The 21,756-nt window shown below is 42.7% G+C and overlaps 1 pseudogene; it reads right to left on the bottom strand.

Moving 5' to 3' along the window:
- LOC120574296 overlaps positions 1-21,523 on the bottom strand; it is a 35,123-nt pseudogene extending 13,600 nt beyond the window's left edge.
- Positions 21,524-21,756: the final 233 nt, after the last annotated feature.

Raw genomic sequence — 21,756 nt, 5'->3', positions numbered from 1 at the left:
TCACACCTGTTCACCGCCTGCCGTATCTCAGAATCTTTTTATATTCTGTAACCTTACCGCCATTAATAGCCACAGGTTCTCTTTAACACCTGTGTAACCGATCGCCGCCGTAAGTATTTTTAAAAAACTGTGCAAAATAGCTGGAGTTGTAACTAAGAACCTAGATAAGAGAGTTGTAATCTCCTCATAAAGTGTCACTACTATGAGAACGTGGAAAAGAGGGGTTCAAGTTAGGAAGGATTGCTTGCCTTACATTTTTCTTTTTACTCATGTGTGTTACAGTAGTTTTGGGATTGTTAAGTCTCTGCATTGTGACTCTCATCCTCTGGTGGTTTTGTGAGCTCCCTAAACAGCAATGCGCGAAGTAGGAAAGGGGGATACCAATTGGACAATTATCCTCCTTCTGGCAGCATTAATCACCGTGTTACTTTTTGTCCTCTTCTTCATCCTATTCTCAGTAAATATCACAATCATCTATAGTTGCCAGAAAAAATGAAATGGGTTGTAGTAGCACTTATTACCCTCTTAGGGTGATAACGGTGGACTGCACGTGCAGGAAGGGGGGTGTATCCCGATTGTGTGGGGAACTACACCAGAGGGTCTCGGAAAATGGCTCTGTGTTATGATCAGAGGGCCAATGGGACCCGGATAGTTACCCTCTCAGGATTTAACATAGGAGGTTATCAAGCAGGGGAATGGAGCGACTATGTGTGGTTCTTGGGCCATCCCACTATGGGTTGGGGAGGGTCATTGCTCAGACAGGTGGGTGGACTGACACTTGCCGTATGGGTGGGAAAGTATAGCAGGGTCATGGAAAGGGAAGGTCTCTCTCACCCAAAGTAGGGGAGTTATCACAATATCCATCCAAGGACAGGTCCCCGTTTGTAGGGGAATGATTCAAGGAGGGAGGGAATACGCAGGTCGAAGCGCAAGGGCCCATGGTGCACACAATAGTGGAACTAGGTGTTTACAAAGGGGAGAGGCTTTCTGCAACAGGCCCATCCCCGAGTGTACATTGGTCTCTGCCCTTACTCACCTCCCAATACTACACAACCTGTCGAGACAATAGCTAAATCCCCACATTCCAAGGCCAAGGTAGTAGTGATTTCTCATCCTCCACCACGAACAGTTGACGGCCAGATTAAAGGTTGCGACACTGGAGTTTCAGGAACAGGAAACAACTGGCTGCTGTTGGCAGAACGTGCTGCTAATACCACCACAAGCTCATGCATAGTCTGTATGGGACCCAGACCACTACTCAGAATAGTCCCAGCTGCAGTTAATGTCTCCTGTGTTACAGAACTAATGACCAATGACAATTTGAATCCATCCTGCTCTGAGTATGACCTAGCCTTTCCTCTGGCAAAGACACCAGGACCCCATCCCATCTTCCGCTACGTACTGTGGCCCCGGGTAATTTCATTTGTGTTAATATCTAAGCGCGGCCCCTAGGCACTCCTGCCATGTAGCCAACGTAGTGACCTGTGTGCGGACATACTTATCCTCCCCAATACCACCAAATTTGTCCCCAGAGCTGACCTCGTGGTGGTGGTGTGGGGACCTAGGCTGTTTGACAAACCACCAGTAAACCCAAAAGAGGGCTGTGCGCCCTGATATCGCTAATTATTCCGGCATCCCTGTTTGAGGTAAGAGATGGACATTGGCCGGACCCAGAGACTGCCCTTCACTTACAGAGCCAATTCCTTCAACGTTTCAGTAGGACCAAAAGAGCTGTCCAGCCCAAATACGAATGGTTAGGTAAGGGTGATCCCACCTATATTGCCCGCCATAGGAGTACCCAGAGGGGTTCCAGAGCAAGTACAAAATAAGCGGACCAAATTGCAGGAGGATTTGAATCTTCCCTCTGCCCCTGGTGTACCATTAATAAAAATGTAGATCGAGTCAACTATGTGCATTATAATGTGCAGAAGCTAGGAAATTGGACACAGGAAGGGTTTGAAGCCGTTCATGAGCAGCTGAGGGGCCTCCTCTCTTATGGCTTTTGCAAAACGATTGCAATAGAGACATGCTCCTCTCTGAAAAGGGAGGGGTTTGTGCTATTTTTGGGGACCAATGTTGCACATTTATCCCTAATAACACCGCCCCTGATGGTAGACTGACCCGAGCCATAGATGGACTAAGGACCCTCAACAGAAAAATGAAAGAACATTCTGGTGTTGACACCTCAATGTGGGATAAATGGATGGATGTTTTTGGTAAATATAAGTCCCTAGTTTCATCTGTTTTGCTTTCAATCGCTGTATTTGCAGCTCTTCTCACATTGTGTGGATGTTGTTGCATTCCCTGCCTTAGGGAACTGTCCCAAAGATTGATCACTCGCGCAGTAGGCCCCCAGGACCAGCATCATATGTTGCCATTGCTGGTAGAAGGGGAGGCCGCTGTGGACAGGGAGGAGAGTGTGGAGTTGCAATGTAGAGACTATTAATTGTGTGGACTCACTTAGGTGAGTCCAAAAGGGGGTGTGGGAACTTCTTATTCCATAAAAAGTTAACAGAAGTATGCTCTTAATATTAGAAGTGTTTTTCCATTTTCTACATTTTTTTTTTTAACCATCTTTTACATTTTCTACTGAAGTGTTTTACAATTTATCTAGAAGTGATTTTTACCTAGAAGTGCCTTTACCTAGACGTGCCATGTTCTGACTCTATTTTTGTTTTTTGGAATATCTCGTTCTCTGACCTCTCTTCTCTTTTGGTATGTTGAACTCTAGTAGAGTTCAAAAGGGGGAATTGTGGGATATAGATACACACGCTTTGCTGACCAAATGACTTATGTTCCTATAATATACTGCCTAATTATTACAGCAAGCTGCCTAGACTTAACGAGCTAAAAGTATGCTGCACGAGAACAGAGCCAAGGCTGCACACAGGTGGCCTGCATCGTGCAAGGGAGGACATGTTCCTCTGTGGGATGGAGTAAGCAAGGATGGAGGACACCAAGACCTGGCACAGCCACAATCCATCAAAAGCAACAGCCCACTTTGTAGAGACAGATGTTCGTGTGTGATATGTAACTGCCCTTGTTAAACTTCAATAAAAGACAGGCAAAAGAGGAAGAGAGTCAGAGCTCACTGGTGAGAGACAGACTGCGGAGTCTGCCTACGGAGTGATGCTCTCCTCCTATAGGAGCCTATTGTGTGAACTTTAACTTGTGTTTGTGAAGTTATTACTATCTATTGCAGTGAAGAAGTCCTCACCTGGGAGTGCACCTTGGAAGCACGACAGTACACAACATGAAAATAAAGGAGCGATTCATTCAGGTGTGCAATGTGCATTCAACAAGTGGAGATGCTCTTGAAAATCTCGTCATGGCTCTACTGGAAGAAAATGACCTGAAATAAAAAACATCCGGGGTCAAGGCACTGTCAGGCACACTGCCTTAATCTGGTATTGGTAGAAAGTGCAAAGTCAAACATCTGTTTTGTCGACTTTTTCAATCTAGTTGAAAAAATGTACACTTTTATGGCCAACTTATCAAAACGGCACTCTGCATTTATTGAAATGCAGAAGAGGAAGCACCCCGATCACCGTCCACTGGAGCTGAAGAAACTGTCAGATACTCGGTAGGCCTGTAGAGAGAGTGCACTTAAAACTCTGGTGAAGGTCCTCCCATCTTTCATGCAGTTCCTTGAGGAAATGACACAGCAATATCCCCCAGACTCCTCAGCTGGTGATGCAATGATCCTTCTAAAAAGCATACATTTTGAGTTCTTCTTGTGTCTGGAGATCACCTGTCCAATCTTCCAGGTGACTGCAGTTGCATCGGATCCATTGCAAGACATGGACCTGGCTGCAGCATACAGCATTGTTGATGGAGTTTTAAAGAGGCTGGCCTACAGCAGAACAGAAGAAGAGTTTGAGAACATTTATAAACAGGCTACAGAGAAGGCTGCATCAGTGGGCCTGGATCCTCCATCTGAGGTCCCTGGACAAGCTAGGAGGAGGAAAGTGCCAGAAAAGTTCAAGTTTTCTGCCACATCCGCTACGACTGACCATGCTTTCCCAACATTGCAGGAGTACTACCGTGTTAAAGTGTATTACGTTTTTGTGGACACAATGATACAAGAGTTTCAGAGACACTTTAAAGGAGGAGATATTTCCATATGGGAAATCTTGCATGCCTTCCATTGCCTGGCAGTCCCAGAGAACTGGAAAACAGCAAGCATTCCAACTGCAGCACTCCAAGCTGTGAAGAAACTGTGCCAGTTCTATAACATTAAAGAGGAAGACAAATTGCAGACAGAACTGAAGGTCTTCCATACTTCATACTCATGCCCACCACCAAGTCAATTTGTCATGTATTCTTTTAGTGGTCAAGGAAAACAATGCACATCTAGTTTTCCCCAACATGACTGAGCTGCTGAAGACATATGGTACACTTCCGGTCTCCACAGCAACTGTGGAACGTTCCTTCTCAAAACTGAAGCTGGTGAAAACCAAACTTCGCAGCCTTTGCAAAGAGGAGAGATAGTCTGACCTTCTTCTTTTGGCCATTGAGAAGGACATTCCAATAAATGACAATGATGTCATTGACATTTTTAGGGACATGGTCAACAGGAAATTGCTGTTATAAATGCCTACAACTCATCCTCCACTAATTGGTAAGATTATTGCTACTCTGTGATTTTTAGTAGGTGCCAACAGAATGAACACACACACACACACACACACACACACACACACACACACACACACACACACACACACACACATTTAAGTGTCTTTATTTAGATTTTTGATTAGACATATAATCAATCAAAATCTTAGAGTCACAATGCAATATATGAAATCATGATCACAATAGCGCATACTGTACACACACACACCCTCCCACACACACACACACACACACACACACACACACACACACACACACACACACACACACACACACACACACATCTCTGTCTGTATAGATTTTTCTGTCCCACTCTTACCCCTGCCATGGCCACCCTCATCCTTTCCCCCTATTAATGTTTTTTTCTAAAATTATTTCCCATGCTTTTTTGAATCTGGAATCTTATTTTCTCTACCTGCAGCTCTTGGTGTGCAGCAGCCTCTGTGAGCATACTCTTATTTTCTTGTAGCAGTCAGCCTTGGCAGCAGTTGCAGCACAGCAGGTCAGTCACTGTGAGCCAGTTACAAACACTTTCAGCAATCTTTACAGCTTGTCATGGTCATAACAGTCGTTTAATCAGCTAATATATCTCATATGCTTGCTTTAATTTCTATTCTCAGATAAACTCCAGCAGTATCAGCAGCAATAACAGCAGCAAATGCACTTAAGATTTATTTAGGATTTTACCAGAAAAAGTTTTAGACATGAATGTTAAAAATGTTGTATAATATTAATAACTTTATATTTTTATTGTGTAAATGTAACTCATTTATTTGTAATTCAGTTTTTGCCATGAAAATAGCCACATATGCTGATAAGGCATTAAATAAAACTATACTGTACTGTACGAACGTTACGGACATTGATTTTGAATAATGACGATGTCCTAGACAGAGTTTACTATAACAGCTATTCTTTACTATTCTGTATAACAGAGAAGAAAAAACCTTCAGATTGGGTCAATTTAAGACACTTCAGTTTGTAATTACAGAGTTATTAATAGGTGCAAAGAAAATAGTTTTTTAAACTTTTGACCTTAAAATGGTCTTTTCTTTTTCAAAACTGCATAACATTTGCTGCCATATAAATACAGAAGCATTCGTATCGATACACGTATCAGAAAGGAATGTGTCACAATATATTGATGTATTGATATTCTGAGCACAGCCCTATTTAAAGCCTTGTTCCATGTACCCCTTTTATACTTTGAGCACCTGCCCCTCCAAAGGTCTCTCCACGGCCCTGCTGTGTATGTTTGTGTGCGTGTGTGTATGTGTTGAACCTCACCAGGTGATGCTAAAGCTGACAGAGCCCATGTTGGACAGCACGTCGTTGAGCAAGTGATAGCCTTCTCCTCTGGACTTCAGGTAGATGTTGAGCTTGGTGAACTCCAGCTGGATGTCATTGATGTCATGGAGGAACAACACCAGAATCCCTCCATTGTGGTATCTGATGGCCAGGGAACACACGGTACAGTATGTGTATATATTTCAGCTTATTTCTAATACAAGTCCATTACAAGCAGGCATCTGCCAATGCAAATGTTTGGGTGTTCCAACCAGAAACATTTACAATAAACCAACCAAGTCAATTTATTTTGGATCTATTTTGCATTTGTCATTTGGGAGCTGAAAGCATATTAATGGACTACACTGAGCAAAGTTTAATTCATCACACATATGACTACATCTATGCTGATGATGTGGTAATATAACATAAACTGAATGGCCTTTTAGGACACTTTATGCTCATACAAAAACTAAAAGGTTCAACAATAGATCTTTTAAAGGGGTGATAGAATGCAAAACCGATTTTACCCTGTCATAGTTGAATAACGATCGGTTCGGTGGTTAAATAGGAGAAGCTCAAAATCCCATTGACACCCCTTTACTATGAAAATCTCATTTTTTGAAACTGCCGCTGAAAATCTCAACAAAGCTAGTTGCTTACGTAAACATCTCAAAATCCGGAACCTTTGTCAGAGCCGTGGGTGTATTAAGAGAACAGTCACGCCCCAACATTTACATAGGCTACACAACTGACCTGAGATCAGGTAGTCTTCTGAGTCTAGGTCACGCAGATCTCTGCTATTCCATTACAAAATTCTCTTCTGAAACTTTTTCATGCGAGAAATCAACCATATAAAGCTCAAATATGGGCCGTTTTACGAAAATGGATATCTAATTGCAAATGTTGTCCGATTGTGTGTCGGAGTTTAGCGCCGGTGCTGCCTGGGTTGCTACATCGCCAGACTGCCTGTCCTCTGTCACAGTCCCCGGCCTGCTGTGAGCTAGATTGAGCACGGCCGGCAGCCCGGTGCTCAATACCCACGCAAACTCACCCTTTTCTGGGTAACTGGACTACTACATGCCGCTGCCCTGACAGAGCTCCAGGGCCTGCAGCTCGCTGTTCTCCCTCCCCTCTTCCTGCTACCGGCCGGCTGGTGAGTGAATGAGAGCGCAGTCAGCGAGCTTGTTACGCCCGCAATCTTTTACCGCAGCCCGCAGGTTCCAGTTAATCTTATAATGGGTATGTGTGTTGAGTTATTTAAACAAACAATCGGGGAAATAAACGCCTGTTGTCCGCGAGTCTCATTGATCCATCAATGAGCAGCTAGTGCTTTTTTTTTTTTTTTTCCTAAGCTTTGTAACACCTTGAGACCTTTAAAAAAAAAAAAAATTAAATATTCATGCCGTGACGAAATTCAAACTGTAAATATACTTTAGTTATGCGAAAGTGAGCAAGCTGCGATATTTCCCCATTGTAATGAATGGGACATATAGCTAGCAGCTGCTCGTCCTACAAAGACGCCTTGCGTTCATAAAAATTCCTTAAAATCAAATCGGACACAACTGTTAGCTTTATAAGACATTTAGGAATGATGTTATATAAGTGGCGAGACGAAATTCAAACTGTAAATATACTTTAGTTATGCTGACAGTGTAACTAGCTAGCTGGGATATTTCCCCATTGTAATGAATGGGACATATAGCAAGCAGCTGCTCATCCTACAAAGACGCCTTGCGTTCATAAAAATGCCTTAAAATCAAATCGGACACAACGGTTAGCTTTATAAGACATTGGGGAATGATGTTATATAAGTGGCGTGACGAAATTCAAACCGTAAATATATTATAGTTATGCTGGCAGCCAGCCGCGGAGCCCCGATAGTGCAGTAATCCACAAAGGGTGACTTTGCGCTGGGTATGGAGCCCAGCAGGCTGCCACTTTCTCGTCAGACTGTGTGGAGCTCCTAGAGTCTGACACGTCTTACCAAGTTTGCAATCAGCCATCAATTTTTGTAAAACGGCCCATATTTCAGCTTTATATAGTTGATTTCTCACTTAAAAAAGTCTCAGAAGTGAATTTGGTAATGAAACATTGCAGTGTCTGGAATATGAGATTCTGTCACTTCTCTAATGTGTGTGTATTGGGGATTCGCTCAACCAATCAGCGCGCGTCTCTAATGTGTGCGTATGGCAAGTCGCTCAACCAATCAGCGCGCAGCTCATCTAAATATTCATGACCATACCATATTTGGAAGAAAAGCTCTTGTTACAAATAGGGCCAAAACACAGGGATGCATAAGGGCCAATAAAATATCAACCAGGCCATTTTCAGCCCAACCAATGTTACATACCCCAGACCATAAGGAACAGTGTGAAATACCCTATATAATCATTCTATCACCCCTTTAAGACTTAACAAAGGTATCTAAAGGCGTAGGAAAAACTAATGAGTGCCAGCGTGAGTATGTGGTGCACCACCATGGCAGCTGAGTCCTTCCTCCAGACGTCCATGTAGACCGTAGCATAGATGGAGTGGCCGTAGAAGCTGCCCTGGATCAGGTAGGCTATGGCGATGTCTGTAGGCACTGACATATCACTCTTCCAGTCTGGAGGAAAAGTGAGGAGAGGTCACAGGCTGAGACTCACTGAGAGCACAATAAGGATGCCAGCTTTTACTTTAAAACCAGATGCAGATTAGAAATGAAACATGTATTAAAATTCATGTAGAGTGTTATGTAGCCTTTTGGCAGAGAGGTGTGCACCCTGTGAGCTTTCTCATATGTATTGTAATTGCATCTTTCTTCTTTTTCTTGTTGTTTCTAGCTGAGTGTCTCAGAATTTTGGCTCACACGGTAAAACAGAAGGTGGTGATTGTATCACAACTATCACATTTGAAAACAGTTGATGCCTACAGAAGTAGTTACTGCAGACTCACTACTCACTAGTGCAATAGTGTGTAGACGACAAGACTCATTGTGGATTAAATTCATTTCCAACACATTTTAGATTACAGATGATTTAATGATGGTTCGGAGAAATTCATCCTAGGGTCCTTTGCACCATGACCTCAAGCCAAACACCCCCCCAGAAGCTTTTTTCACCTGGGTCTAACATTGGGAGAGTTAGCGTAGAGTAGCGTTATCAGCTGAATAGCTTAGCGCAGGGGCTAATGGACCCACGTTTGTATCTCGTAAGTTACCCCACTAATAATGCCCGAAGTGATACCAAACGTCTACAAGTAGTACAAATAGGTTATGCTCTCATAAAATGAGGGACTGGAAGGTTTGTAAGTACACCAGAAGGTTATGTAAATAACACTTGCCTGCTGGCTTCTGCTCTCTGCTGTTGTTGCTGCTGTAAGACGAATGCTTAGGGCCGTCTACAAATTACAACACCGAAAAGAGATGCAACAAAAATATTTTTTTATTTAACTTTTTTTTTTAAAGTAAGTGCTCTAGTATAACTAGCAGGAGACAAGTAATAATTGAGGTAAGTTTGGAGACATTACCTTTATTTAATCATTAAATTAATAAATATTTTTGTTGTATCTCTTTTCGGTGTAGTAATTTGTTGACGGCCCTAAGCACTCGTCTAACTGCAGGTAGCAGCAACAGCAACAGAGAGCTGAAGAGAGCAGGCAAGTGTTCATAAACTTCTGGTGTACTTACAAACTTTCCAATCCATCGTTTTATGAGAGCATAACCTATTTGTACAACTTGTAAACGTTGGTATCATTTTGGGCATTATTAGTGGGGTAACTTACAAAAATACAAACGTGGGTCCGATAAGCCCTGTGCTAAGCTATTCAGCTGATAACGCTACTCTAGCTAACTCTCCCAATGTTAGACCCAGGTGAAAAAAGCTTCTGAGGGGGCGTTTGGCTCGAGGTCATGGTGCAAAGGACCCTACGGTGAATTACTCTGAACCATCACTTTAATCATATAATCATTGATGTGAATTCATTTGCATTAAACTGATCCAATAAATAAAATCATTTAACGTTAAATGTGCTAATTATTCTATTTCATTATTCTGTGTTTTAATGATGAGTTAACCCACAGAAAAATAATAGAAGATTGATCTGGTGTAGATGATAAATATGTTGTAGATACAGCAGGATCATTGTTTTATACACACATGCACTGTTCTGCTCCGATGTTTGTATAAGGTATGTCACTGGTGGGATGGGGTTATGTTCGGGCTGTGTGTAATGTCTATTGATCGGACCTTCCGTCATTACATCTCAGGCTGGCAGCTATTAGAGGTGATGCAGCTATTGAAGATGAACCTGGCACTGTCAGCCAGTCTTTGCTAGCTCCACTCATAGCGATGGAGTTCAATCGGAGCCCTGACACTTCTGTGTCTGATGGAGGAGGCAGAGAGACTATAACAGACTTTGCTGGATTTTAAGTGGAATCCACCTTACATACCTATCCTACATTAGCAGTGATAGTCATCCATTAGGTGCTATTATCATATTCTATCATAAAACGTTGCTCTATTAAGGATTTTTGGTATATAATTTCTGTCCTTTTGATAATAAACTATTATATATATATATATATATATATATATATATATATATATATATATATATATATATAACTAAAAGAAGTTTGGATTTCTTTTTTTTATGAATAAAACTGAATCACTGATGATTGGATAATAAGTGATTCAATTCAAGGCTCAGAATATGCATGGAGATCCACTATGCACTGCTATAAATCTCCCTATTTGAATACTTAGAGTGACATTTAACCCCCACAGAGTCTTTAGAGGATTAAGATGTGCTGCTTGCTGTTTCATTAGATTAAAATGACTTCAGCTCCTTGAGAGGTTAGGTAGGAAAATTACATTACATTACATTACATGTCATTTGACTGACACTTTTACCCAAAGCAACTTCCAATGAGATAATGGCTCAGCTACAGTACTATTAAACATACTTTTTCTGAGGTCAATTTTGATCTAGTATGTACTTGCTTCAAAACCTGAAAAGGAATTAAAAGCAGTAAATTCAGCAATCTAATTTCAATTCAACATATTGAATATTGACAAAGTATTTAAACCATTAAAAGCTCTTTTCTTTTAACATGATCAGGAGTAGAGTCATTCAATTAACAGATCGCTAAGAGGACTAGTGCACAAACTGCTAAATAAATGACCTCATGACGTTATGTGTTCACACTGTTGTGTATCTTACTGTAGAAGATAGAGGGTGGGTCATGGAAAAAGGAGTAGGAGGTGAAGAAGAGAAGGTAGGTGCTGTATGACCAGGACATGGTGTAGAAGACCAGCTTCCATGAGCTCTCTGGCATCTTGGCAGCATCTTTGGGCTGCAGCCTGCACCACTGTGCTGGAGGCTGCAGGGACAGAGCAGAGAGAAGACCCACAGTCAGACAGAGGAGAGGAGGTGTGAGGAAGTCACAAATTAATTTAGCTGCTTCTTTAAGCATGCAGCTGGGTGAGCTGCTGGGTGGTTCTCTAAACACAACTGATTCATTTAGATGGTGTTCTTTTACAGACTTGTGAACTTCAATACAATGGCTCTTAAGTCAATGTGTGGTGAAGCAAAGAATTCACCACATGGGTTCTTTAAAGTCTTTTAATGCACTAGTGTGGCTTCTGAGTTGAAATCATTTGTCTTTATTTGTTTTATTGCAAAGAACCATTTATGTTGTTCCATGATGTAAAGGCTGATGAATTAAATATTTTGGCCGGTTGGAACACAGATGTTTTTAGAGGGATTGCAACAACCTTAGGCTAATTTTTCTGACCTAATAAACTCTGGCTGCAGAAAAGAAATGCCAAAAGGAAGCTAGAATGAAGACATTAAGAGGTTAGTGTACACTGTGTCTTTATAATAAACAGTTGAACTACCACACATGCATTATGTGAAATACCATGCTATTGTGCACAAAGTTCAAACCAATGGTAGATTTTTGCAGGAAAGATTAACTCAAGTCAACATCCTCTAGTTTATATAGTGGTTTATATGTATGCATCAACAGGCCAATGGTTCATGAGCTCACCATAATCATCCACCCACAGACACAATCTTAAAACACACACATGCACACACATTCATAGACAGACAGCAATGTTAACTGTTAGAGATCGGCACTCAATGACTTATCTTGTTTGGTTTTTTTGTGCATTACACAACAACAAAAATTGTAAACAAATATGGAGTATGGTGATAAAGGGGGCATGCTAAATGCAAGTTCTGGTGCTTTTTTGTTGTGGATTTCACTCAATTCAAAGTTGTTTTTTAACCTTGTCATGACAAAGTCACATATTTTCGTGATGTAACCAACACAAAGATACATCTTGCTTGACACCATATGGAGCTAAATAATAAATACAAAACTGGCTATTAGGGCGTTTTCACACATACCTCACTTGGTCCGGACTTTCTGACTTTTTAGTTTGATTTGAACCAAAATTACAGGTGTGAAACCTCCCCTGGACCACGGTCCGGATCAAAAGACCAAATTTTGGTCTGCTAAACAGTGGTGGTCTCAGTACGGACCAAACATGGTCCGGTTTGTTTATATTGCGAAAGCATTTTTTGGATGGTTTGGACTTTCGGACCAAATACAAGAAGCTCTGGCAGGCTCTCCTTATGTTACAAGACAAGGGAAGCTCCTTTAAGGAATAGCTCGGTGCTAAGTATGTAGGCTACATGAGAGAGTGAAGGTGAATGCGCTCAGAGCAGACAGGTGTCGGCTATCAGAGCAGAGAATACAGTTTATTTGTTAAGTGGTAGTAAATGTACAGTGTAGGTTTCCGTTTGTCTCTGAATAAATTCTCCAGAAAGAAAGTTCCCATGTCTTGCTTCTCAACATCTCAACAAAACAAAAAGAGCCGTGGCAGTAGGGGAGAGCAGCAGTCAGTAGGGGAGAGCAGCAGGCAGTAGGGGAGAGCAGCAGTCAGTAGGGGAGAGCAGCAGTCAGTAGGGGAGAGCAGCAGTCAGTAGGGGAGAGCAGCAGTCAGTAGGGGAGAGCAGCAGTCAGTAGGGGAGAGCAGCAGTCAGTAGGGGAGAGCAGCAGTCAGTAGGGGAGAGCAGCAGTCAGTAGGGGAGAGCAGCAGTCAGTAGGGGAGAGCAGCAGGCAGTAGGGGAGAGCAGCAGGCAGTAGGGGAGAGCAGCAGTCAGTAGGGGAGAGCAGCAGGCAGTAGGGGAGAGCGGCAGTCAGTAGGGGAGAGCAGCAGTCAGTAGAGGAGAGCTGCAGTCAGGTGAAAAAACTCAGACACAGAGAGAGATACGAGAGGACAGGGAAGCCCGTCAACAAACCAGTCAGTTATAAGTATCTGGAGACGCAGCTCATGTATGTGATGATGGCAGGACGTAGTTTTGTCACATAGAGATCTTTAGTGCGCTTGCATAACTGCAGTGTGAAACCAAAACTTACCGGATCAAATGTAGACAATTTAACAAAAACATAAACTTTGGTCCGGACCCTGGTTCGGACTTTCATGTGTGAAAACGCCATTAGAGTCTGAAAAGCTGCCTGTAAGGTCCATCCTATTCATTAAAAAACAATATACATAAAAAGGTGTATCATGGAATGTAAAAACTAAATAAATCAGTAATCATAAAACGTCAGTAAAAAGTAATCATAAATCACAAATTGTGATACTGAATTACAAATCAAATTGTCAATTAAGATCCAATATAGTATTGTACTGAAAGATCCCTGTTAGTTATCACGTTTGTGTGTGTGTGTGTGTGTGTGTGTGTGTGTGTGTGGCCATGGGAGGCATTTATGAGAGTGGTTTTAAACTGCTGCAGCTAGGAGGGCTTGACCAGTCTGCCTTGAGCCTTTCCCCATGGCATGTAAACAAAGATGTGTGACAGAGAAAGAGAGAGGGTGTGGGGGTATGCATATGTAACGGAGTTGAATATACTTGGTTTAATTATGGCAAAAGCGGGGCAACAGTCCCACATATTGGCACGGTGGTAGCTATGACATTGTGGGTTGGTGTTTACGGAACTACACAGAGTGATACGGGAAGCGCAGTGGTAGGTCACGTTCTCCTGCATGATCCGGGATAATTCATAATTTCGTGAGATTCCAAATGTTCATACTTTGTATTTTACCGTGTAATGTACATATATTGACTTTAGCTAACTGTCTTGAGCCCAGACTATAAGCTATCTAGTCTTTTAAATGATATTTTAGAGACTTACTGAAACGTACATTGTCAGTGTTAGCCTAGCATAATTATTTGCATCTGTTCCATGTTTTATTAGGGCCCGAGCGCCGACAGCGGCGAAGGCCCTATTGAAACTGAAGGAATTATTAGGGCCCGAGCGGCGAAGGCCCTATTGAAACTGAAGGAATTATTGTTTCTTTCTATTCTTTTCCTGTCAAATGAATTGGGTCCAGGGGCCTCATTTATAAAACTGTGCGTAGATTCTATTCTGAAAGATTTTGTGCGCAAAAAAGTCAGAATTTTCGTACGCAAAAACAATATTCTGATTTATAACACCTTGCGGCGCACACCAGTACGCACTCTTCTCGTTATAAATATGGACGTGCGTTACCTTATGCGGTCGTGCACGAGCCTCACGCTTCTCCCAAGGTCATCCCATATTTGTCCTAATAAGGTCCATGTTAATCAATCAATGAATATTCCAGCCCTGAAAGGAGCCCTTGATCACCAATCACGAAACGGAAAAATGGGGAAAAAACACGATTCAGTGATCGTGAGATCGATGTGCTCCTAACAGAGGTAGAACAGCGAAACAAAATCCTGTTTGGAAGCCGTAACCCTTGTGTAGTGTTCATATTGTTGTTACACAGCCTTAATACTTAACAGATTTAGCTCAATTACCAATGATATTCATCATTTATTGTTCCTATTTGCCATTTACCCCTGTGAGATCACATTTATGATCATATGATCATTTTCGTTTTTTGTGAGAAAGGAAATTCAATTATTAAAAAGGTAAAAAAATAGAAACAAGATTTTGGATCATTATTGGTGCAAAACAGGTGAAAGTGCTTGAAATGTGACAATTTGGTAACTTGTATGGTAACTGTGTGGGAATAGCAGGTGCAGAAAGACAACATTCCCACACACAGACACCTACAATCAGACACGACCACATAAAGACGCACAGACACAGACACAGACAGACACACACACACACACACACACACACACACACACACACACACACACATACACACACACACACACACAGATACACATCAAACAAACAACGCATTTCCCGGGGAGATGCAGGGGAGAGCAGCGGAGGAAAAGCGCATTTCTTCCGCTGCACGGTGTGGGAGGATCCCCTGCCTCTCCCCGTTGCTGGCAGCCCCTCGCCGGGCGCCGCGACCGGCTCTGGGTCGGTTTAGCAAGAACGGGATTGTTGGGTTCAGGAAAACAAAAACTGAGTTAGGTTCGGAAAACGGGCATACCATCGGAGTTCACTAAAACGCAGTCTACAAAACCTTGGGAGCATTACGCACGATCACACGTGTGGTCAAAAGTTTGCGGAAAACTGTAAACATTTTTTGGAAAGCATGGAAAGTCTTTATAAATCCCGACTATTGCGAGGAATGTTGCGACGACAAATTTCACCCTGCTTCACGCAACTTTTTCTTGCGTAACAGGTTTTATAAATGAGGCCCCAGGCCTAAGGACACCTACAGGCCAAAATTGACTTTTGGTCATAGCGCTGGCAACATGAAATGCGCCTTATATGACAAACATCATCCGATATGCATGAAACTCAGAATGTATGGTCTACATGTGATAGTGAGCCGCCCCCTATAATATGGCCACGCCCACTTACTCAGGCCACGCCCCCATTCATAACATTTGAACCGTTTAAGGTATACCCTTGTGTGAGGTGTCATTGAACTGAGCAGAGACTGCCTTATTCATTGGTGATGGTTTGGCCCGCCCCCTTATACTTAAGCCACGCCCCCTTTCATAACTGGTGACCCGTTTAAGGTAGAGTCTTATGTGAGGTATCATTGAACTCAGCACAGACTTCTTTTTTCATGTTTAAGCCACGCCCCCATTGTTGGGGACCAAGAAGCTGGTTAAACAGTGATTTGGCTCAGATTGAGTTGACTGCAGAGACACAGAAGAGGCAGGACAAAGGATCTTGGCCTACATGTGAATTCCAAAGCCAGTTTCACGAAACTGCTATAGGCTACTTGGAAGCACTTCGCAAGATGGAGAAAGTGTGGGACAAGGCAGACTGGTGGTGAGACAAAGAACTGCTTCACACCTGTGACCAGGTTGCAGTTTTCCCATTGGTCGTCGGGTCCTTGAATGCACCACCCCGCCACTAGGAGGCGGAGGGAGGATAAAAGCTGTCGGCACTGTGTGTTTCTTCGTTTTCCACGGTAACCCCGGTTAGCACTAGTTCGGACTAGCTAGCTAACCAGCATCACCCTCGCTGGTCGAGTTTCGAGCTGGTACAAACTTTATATCGGCCTGATATACAAAGGGGATCCGAGGGAATACTGGCAGAAGTATTCCTTCATCTGCAGCGGGCTTAATCAGCCTGGATTCAAGAAAAGGACTACGCTCTGTTTCTTGTTTGGTCGACCTGGATTTACGTTCGTCCCCTCTGCTTCGGACGAAACGGATCGTTAAGCTCTGGCGAGAGACTTAACTGACAAACAACGCATGTACAGTAAGAGGCTTACACAGTTCTGGGCAGATATTAGAACTAGTGCGTTTTGGTTTGTTACTAATGAGCAAAGGGCTCGCTACCGCTGTTGCCATGAATGTGATCTGATTGTAATCATGTATGGGCCATATCTGGTTATTAATCTGTTCTGTGAATATATAACTGATCATTATATCGTTTGATTCTGGTTGTGTTAAAGTAGCTGGGTTAAAACCGTAATTGCTATCTGCTAACTCCTTTCCGGAGTTTTAGTTACTGTCCGCGAGATAATCGCGATGAATCCGCTGTTAAGCCACTGAGCTGGCCGTTATCAATATCTTAAGATCAGAAGTGCCCTTTTCTTTACTCTCCTTCTCTTTCTTCCTTTACTAACACACACACACAACACCGCCACAGGCTAGACGCGCCGAATTACCAAGCTAACGCTGTAGCTTCACATCGGGATCTCCCTACGTTCGGTACAGAGCTAAAACAGGAACTAGCTACCAGATCGGCTACGCTTCTCGTTGCCTAGCAACCCCCGGCTTCTTCAGCCCTCTCGCGCACGCAGCACCACTACCGCCCCCTTGAGGCTAAATAGTTTTGTGCAGCTCACAGAAGTAGCCATCTTTGGAGTTGTTTTGGTGTTTAGAACTACACCGGCCAACCACTCCCTTTGTCACTCACTCTCTCTCACACACACTCACAAACACAACACACAGACGTGTCTATGACACATGCTGCTTTTTTTTGCTTTGTTTTTGGTTGTGATATTATAAAAAGGTATATAAGTTTATTATTGAAGGATTATTGTTTAGCTACTGATAATTGTGAAGTTAATAAATCTTATTATACTTAATTAGCAGTTGCTTGTGATTATTTGTGTACTTGTTGTAATAATTGCTGGTCGATCAGGTCCGTTGCTTGGATTCACCCCTTCCTTTATTTCCTTTCTAAAGGATTACCACAGAAATGAGACTGTTCCACAGTTTGATTATTGGTCCCTGACTAGCAGGGTGGTGCCCCGTTTTGATTGTTTGTCGATTTGATAAAGTTATTAATAACCATATTCATAACTTTATTAATATTGATAAAACATCTTTGATAATTTGCCAATGATCAAATCTGTACCCTTCGAGAATCCTACACCATTCATACATGCTGACCCATAAGGTAGAGTCTTGTGTGAGGTATCATTGAACTCAGCAGAGACTTCCTTTTTAATTGGTGATGGTTTGACCCACCCCCTATACTTTTACCACGCCCCTTTTCACAGCTAATGAACCGTATGACGTAGAGTCTTGTGTGAGGTGTCGTTGAACTCGGCGGGGAGTTCCCTTTTCATTTTTGACGATTTGCGGCGTCTGAGTGCCGCGCAAATGCACGGCCGCACGGAGCGGCGTCCGCCGGTAACCCCGACGCACGCCGAGGCACGAGGGCCCGTCCATCGCTGCTCGCAGCTTTAATTGCATATTATTGTTTGTCTGCGTGAGCAGCTCTTTTTAACTGTTCAGTTAAAGGAATATTTCACCGCTGGAAAGCTGAATATATCTTTAAATTGGGTCACTTATGTAGTAGAAATGTGAAAAGAAAATTTTAATTGGTGCCTTCTAGGCCGAGAAAAGCCAGAAAATGTGTTTTGGTCTTATATGGATGAAAAACACCAAATCCCAGAATGCACCTGCTTCGTTGCTTTGAGTCCACTCCCAAGCCACGCCTACCGCTTGACAGACCGACAGAGGCATTCAACTCAACTCAAGCGTGTTTTATTGTCATTTCAACCATATACACGGAACAACGTTTCATCGTGACTCAAGTGGTGTTACACATTTAACATATATAAAAACAACATACGAAACAGGCTACATTTAGTACACACACTTTATAGGCTCCGTAAAGTTCAGCTAACGCATACTAGCATTAGCGCTTGGTGGGCTGTAAACACCGAGCATAAACACAGCCGTGAATTAGTGTGTAATGTAGAATGGTCGGCATTTAACAGTCACAAACTCCACCAGCAGTTAGCAGTTAAATGGATACAAATCACCACATTTCTGCGCCACTCGGTGTTAACACAGCCCACCTCTTTTACCTGGCGACAGAGCATCTCTAGCTCGGAGGGCTAGCAAGCCTGGTAGCTGGACAGTCCGGTACACTATTCAGGCAGGTTTCCACAACAACAAAAACACTGCAGTCGTTTTGGAGTGTCGTTGAAGTTGGATGTAGTCCAGTTTGTGGTCTAAATGAGCGGACACTTGCAAGCAGGATCCGTAAAGTTCAGCTAACGCATACTAGCATTGGTGTAGCTAAACAGAGTATAAACACAGCCGTGAATTAGCGTGGAATGTCGAATGGTCGGCATTTAACAGTCACAAGCTCCACCAGCAGTTAGCAGTAGCTAGTTGGATTTTATTTCTACACCAGTCCGTTTAACACAGCCCACCTCCACGGGCCGGCGAGAGCAGCCTGGTAGCTGGATAGTCCCGGTTCTGGTACACTGTTGTTCAGGCATGTTTCCACAACAACAAAAACACAGCAGGAGTTTCGTTGAAGGAGGATGTAGACCAGCTTGTTGTTTAATGAGCAGACACTTGCAAGCAGGATGGCTGGGACAGGTGGACAGCTAGCGTTAGCTTTCCACCTAGCCGATGAGGATGTCCCCTAGCCGGCTAGCGGCATTGAGCGACACCGCTGGTCTCCGTGCAGGCGATGCTCGCGTAGTGTGCCGAGTATTGCGTCTGTAATAACGTTTCCTCCATATTCTCCGATCTGTACCGATGTATCCCGGTGGTACACACGTCCGGTAGTTTGAATGCAGATAATTGTTGTAAATGTTTTCTGCTGAAAACCGAAAGCCTGTTTAGCGAAGATTCAAGATGGCTGACAGTCGTTTTCATTCGGAATACCTTGGCCAGACTCGGCAGTCCAACCCCCATGTGGGCGTGTTGAAAACATACGGAAGTAGATCCTACTACTGGCTGTAGTCCTTTGCCTCTGGCCCAAAAATCTTCCAATGACGCAAAAATCGTCATTTTACGTCATCGGAAGATTTTTTCCAGGCCCCAAATGCAGAAATCTCTCGTCTCAGGGGGACATGAGGGAGGGAGGCACGGTCATTCAGAAATACTATCGGGTTTCTACTGATACAAAGCTGAATGCTAAATCGGTGAAGTATCCCTTTAAGTAGCTCACGCTAGTTTGGATAGCTCATAGTTTAGTGAAGCAGTCTGTCGATTAGGTGTGTATGATGTATACCTGTGCTGTGTTTATGCTCACCTCATGCTAAATGGTGAATGTCATTTTTCTATCTTTTTTTTATATTATAAAATGGATTACAGGGTGGTGTTTTCACCAGTATAATGTCAGTGCATATGGAGATATATTTGATTGTGCAAATGTGAATACAATGTAGCCTAAGGTATTGTAATGTATTACAATATATTAGGTAATATCCACTGTATGATCACATCTAGTTATGATAATTTCTGTTGTGTTATTAGTATTTTTGTCATGAAATCACACAGAGTGATACAGGAAGCGCAGTGACTGTTATCCTGAGACCAATGCTGATTGACATACCACTGCTGTACTGTGTTACAGAACGATAAGGAAAATACAGTGCATTAAAGACGTCCACCTGGCCGCCTGTGATGTGTAGAAGCGACAGTAGTGTGGAGCTGCATTTCATCACATACAGTTGTGACCCGTCACACATATACTTTATAGTCAAAGTAGTGATGTGGATTGCAGTTATACCTGCGGATCGGGCCAGTCGGGTCATATCAATTACTCATTAAGTAACAGAGAGCAGAGCTGTAGCAGACAAGTGCGTCCCCATTAACATAATACATTTACGCTGTGTGCCTTTACGCGCATCAGCTCTTGGGGCAGATGTGTTCTGAAATTCAACAGCAAGGTGACTAAGGTCACACAGACTCATTGCCTTTACTACACAGACCAATCGTGCTAACTGCTGTGCGTAGTCCGCCCCCCAAAGGTCCATTCTGAGCAAGGAAAAGCCCTGATATTAATGTCATTTCTTTAGCACAACATTATTTGAGGTCCAAAATGTGTTTTCATAGTATGTCAGAAGAACCAACATGCACTCCTCACATCAGATTACACAATGCTTTGTCCACTAATGTGTAAATGTCCATAAGGTTTCATGATCTCAGAAACTAATTAAGTATGTGTGCTCAGGATTTGTTATCTTGTCATCCATTTAAACAGATATTAGCCATTTCTTTATGTAGCATCTCTTGGTGTATTTGGCCATTGTGGGCAATGTTGCAAATCAATGAGCACGACGATGAGTGATGGCAGTTTAATTTGTACATGATTTTTGTATCAATGTGAAGAAACACTTTGAACGGTTAGGTACTAGATTAGCCAAAATCCACATCTTGCTTTTGATTATTATATTCTTAACCGTTTAATACATTTTCTAGAAAATGTATTATGTTAGGATATTGTGATACAAAATTAGAAAAACTTGATTTCATCCACATTCCCCACCCCTAATTTCAGCATAGTTTGTGTGTAAAATAGAGAGAGAAAGAGACAGAGGGGAAGGGAAAGGGATAGAAGGAAGTCTGTATCATTTGGTATTTGACATAATTCTAATTAATGACCTTGCTGCCATGTTCCAAATGTATGAAATGGAAAAGTACTGTATTGTTTATTATTATGTTAGTGTGTCACCCACCTGAAACAGACATTCTGTCAGTCCCCGCCTGACTTGCGTCCACAAAAAGGCGCAAAAGAATAGCAGGGTGATCTCGGTCAAGGTAATGTTTGCATTATCCAGGAGAGTCCGTTTAGAGAGCTCCAAACCACAATGACTGCAGTCTCTCCATGCGCCCAGCATTACAGTGGAGGCTCTGGTGATGAGGTCCAAGTATCCCGGCATGGGCTCCACTTCCACAGGTCCAGCGTCCCCGGTGTGACCGCTCATTGTGGTGCGGCGCAGAAAGAACAAAAATGTGGAAACCGGAGAAAAACAAAAAATATACTCCAACTGAAGGGCAGAGGGACTGCAGGGAGCAATACTGTCCAGACTGTGTCTAATCCGTGAACAAGCTTGCTAGTTCACCTAAAAACGCTAAAACAAGCTTATCTAACCAGTTTACCCTCTTCAGTAGCTTAATTCTTTGTTTTCCAATTTAAGACATGGGCCCATTCTTCGCA

This window comes from Perca fluviatilis, chromosome 15 (genome assembly GCF_010015445.1).
Source record: "Perca fluviatilis chromosome 15, GENO_Pfluv_1.0, whole genome shotgun sequence".
Lineage (NCBI taxonomy): Eukaryota > Metazoa > Chordata > Actinopteri > Perciformes > Percidae > Perca > Perca fluviatilis.
Note: the sequence above shows the minus strand (reverse complement) of the source record. Positions and strands in the feature narration are given on the sequence as shown.